The sequence below is a fragment of the Pyxicephalus adspersus genome, chromosome 3 (genome assembly GCF_032062135.1).
Source record: "Pyxicephalus adspersus chromosome 3, UCB_Pads_2.0, whole genome shotgun sequence".
NCBI lineage: Eukaryota > Metazoa > Chordata > Amphibia > Anura > Pyxicephalidae > Pyxicephalus > Pyxicephalus adspersus.
In genome coordinates this window covers 60,575,992-60,580,047 of record NC_092860.1, presented here as the reverse complement: position 1 = coordinate 60,580,047, position 4,056 = coordinate 60,575,992, and positions in this window count along the sequence as shown.

Sequence of the window (4,056 nt, the reverse complement as noted above, 5' to 3'; positions counted from 1 at the left end):
AAAAAAAATAAAAACTTTTTTTACTATTTACACTATTGCAAAATCTTTGTTCACTAAATTAGCACAATTATAGTTTTTGCTAGGGACCAAATAAGGCAATATGTGTGGGCAAAACCAAAAAATTTGATGTAGTGTGCTGACCTCAGAACCGCACCTCTAGCAGAGTTTACTTGTATTTGAACTACGCTACTTTTAAGGTCATAAGTAAATTTTTTCAGAGATGACCAAAGAGGAATACAGGAATGGTGGCAACTCTTCCAAGCCTAAAAACAGGTTGGTGTGGGATAAGAGTATGTTATATATGTATCCAGGTTGCTGTGCAATCATTGAGTAAAAACTATTTTTTTTTGGTATGTAAAGGACACCAAGGATGTGTTGGAATGCCTGTGTGATGTTTTTACATTAGTTACTTTTTGATTTAAACAAATAAAAAAACATAAAAAAATATTGATTTTAGTTGTTTTTTTCTAATCCCCCCCCCCCCCCCCAAACTGAATTTTTTGTATTGTAACAAAAAAAAAATAGAATATATAAATATTTTCTTAAAATTTAAACTTTTTAAACACATTCATTAAAAGTTTTTTTTAAACTTTTTAAACATTATTTTAATCATAACATTATGAGTGTATGACTAGGCACTAGCCAAGGGACTAGTTTGTTCCTTGTAAAAACCCACCACCTTCATTGAGAACAAACTGCATCACTTTAGTTCTATTGTCATAACTAGCTTGGCCCCAGGAATCAGCTTTCTTTCTTGTTATACTCGGTGAAAACAGAAAAACAGTCATAATTCGATGAGTTATACCTTGCATTCTTCAGCACTGCAATTTAGGAACCAGCTGCATTTGATACTATTACATTTGCTCAGTACTTACCTCTTTAATTTTTTCCTTCCACATACACAGCCAGTTCAAGATTGATGGAGGCAGCCAGCTCCAAGAAAGGTTCCATCCCCACCTCGGCGACATTGCAGATGTCCTCCTGGTAAGTTGTGTTGTTGTTCGAATTCAGGTCGTCCTAATGTTCGACCCGAATATGGCGGTTCGAATTCAGGTCGACCCAACCCAAATTCGGCCCTCTTACAATGCCTAGGGACCTTCCCCATAATGCCCAGGGCGCATAACAACAGGGATGCTCTCCTCCATGTTTGTTGTGGCAGGCAGCCAATTGGCTGTCTGTCACTTCATGCCACACAGATTTGCTAGCATCACAATCTTTCTGTGCTGCTTGGCTTGCTTTGTCAAAGTAAAAAAAAAGTGCTTTACTTAGTTAGACTGTGTCACACTCACACTATTAGTCAGATAGATAGTTGGATTGTACTGTATTGGTGCAGTCCTGAAATCTACTGTACTCAGATAGGTAGAGTGTTTCACTGTTACACTTTGTGCAGCATAATAGTTCCAAAGTATTTTGCAGGGTGTCAAGCCACAAAAAAATTTGTACAATGTCTGGCCAAAGAGGAAGGGGCAGCTTTGTCAAGGGTGGCAAGCAAAGCAGTATGAGTTTGTTTTTAGCTGCACACCCAAGAACAAGAAGAGCTGCTGTTGGTGGTGGGCATCCATTATTACCACACCTTGAACAAGAGGTAGTAGAGTACATGACCCAGCCTGGGTCAAATGATTGTACACCCTCTTCATCCCAGTCCCAGACACAGGCCTCACAGGTGTCCCAAACAGTCCATGATACACCTGTTCCTCCTAGTTCTTTATCGGCTGGAAAATCTTGTGTACGGCAGTATGTAGAGGAGTCCCACCGAAGGGTTGGAGAGGCGAAGCTACAATAATTCCTTCAAGATGCTCAGTGATTTCAGTCATCTGACAAAGAGAGTCAGTTCACAGGCTTTCCCCCCACTTACTTTTCACCCGAACACTCTGAGCCAGATGAGCCAATTCAAACTGGCTCCAAAAGGCCACTGTTTCTATTCGGCACATACAGGGAAACTGTCTCTTCTGATGATGTTGATGATGTCTTTGACCTGACATGGGGAAAACAAGGAGATCATCATAGGCAGGAAAAAGAGGAGGAGGCCCTGCAGCCCTGTCCAAGGTGCACCCGACAACCGACAGTTGGTTGAGCAAGCATGGAGTGGGAAGATATATTTCCTATACAGCTCACTGGGTAACTTTGGTGGTAGCAGGGGAAGATGCAGCTGCAGCAAGGCCTGCATACCTACCTCCGCCCAGAGCACATCGCCATGTAATTTCCTCCTCGACCTCCACTTCCACCTCCTCCTTTAACTCTTGTGCCTCAACCTCCTCCTCCAGGGACACTTTGCCGTGGAGACCCAGCACCTCTTGTTCGGCAGCATCTGTTCACCGCCAGCAACAACCTGCAGTTTGCTATTTCAGTGCACAATTCAGACATTGCCACACAGTCCTGAGGTTGCGAAGCCTGGGTTCCCTCAGCCACATTGGTGCAACAATTCTAAGTGCCCTGCGGGAGCAGGAGGACATTTGGCTAACTCCAAACAGACTCCAGCCAGGCAAGGTCGTGTGTGACAACGAGGCCAATCTGCTGGCAGCCCTGCATTGTGGGAAACTCACACTTACCTTGCCTGGCTCACGTCAAGAACCTGATAGTACAGAGCTTCCTTAGGAATTACCCAGGCCTCCAGCCGCTGTTGCTGAAGGCCAGAAAGTTGTCAGCACATTTCCGCCGGTCGTACACAGTCAGATTGGTGGATTTACAGCGAAATCTCAATCTGCCAGTGCACCAGTTAATTTATGATGTGGCCACTCATTGGAATTCCACCTTTTACATTCTGCAGCGGCTGGCTTAACAACAGAAAGCTGTGGTGGATTACGTGGCAGAGTCTGTTCGTTTCAGACGTATACATGCAAATTGAGGACTTGTGCACTGTATTGTCACCTTTTGAAGGGGTCGACCAGGATAATCAGCAGGGATCAGGCCTGAGTCAGTGACACCATCCCCATGATATGCCTGCTGGAAGAGATGATGATGATTTTTTTTTAGATAAATACTGACATTTTTTAGTTTCTTTTGATAGATTGCAAGAGGCATCAAAAATTAATAACTGTATTTTTTGGAGAGAAATACAGAAATTTTTATGGCTTTTTTGAGAGATAGTAAGTGGTATCAGAATGAGATATCTGTATTTTTTTTTTTTTTTAGAAATATAGAAACTTTTCTGGCTTTTTTGATAAATAGCAAGTAGCATCAGAATGAAATATCTCTATCTTTTTATAGATGAACACAAAACATTTTAAGGTGTTTTGATAGATTGCAAAAGGTATTAAAATTTAATATCTGTATTTTTTATAGATAAATACAGAAATATTTCAGTTTTTTTTGATAGATTGCAAGAGGTATAATGATTAAATATCTGTATTTTTTGGAGAGAAATACAGAAATTTTTATAGCTTTTTTGATAGATAGCAAGTGGGATCAGGATGAAATATCTGTATTTTTTTAGAGAAATACAGACATTTTTCTGTCTTTTTAATAGATTGCTAGAGGTATCATAATTAAATATCTGTATTTTTTGGAGAGAACTACAGAAATAATATGGCTTTTTTGATGGATAGCAAGTGGAATCAGAATTAAATGTCTTTAATTTTTTTACAGAAATACAGAAAAATTTATGGATTTTTTGATAGATAGCAAGTGGGATTAGAAATAAATATCTGTATTTTTTTTTTACAGAAATACAGAAAATTCTATGGGTTTTTGGATAGAAACTAAGTGCTATCAGAATGAAATATATGTATTTTTTATGGATAAATATAGAAATTTTTCTGGCTTTTGTGATAGATTGCAAAAGGTATCATAATTTAAAACCATAAACATTTCTGTATTTATCGATAAAAAATACACTTGGTTTCAGAGCCCACCGCCTCTTCCTCCTGCTGTTACTGATGCTGCCGTCTGCCCAGTACCCAACTCTAGATACCAGATACTAATCATCAAGTGTCATCAAGTGCTTGGATGTTATGCATTGATGTGACTTTGTAATCCTCATTATTGTTAGTTTCATCTGTTGCTGCAATGTTTTTGTGCCTGGTTTGTAATGCCAGTTTGGGTAGTTTATCAATTGTT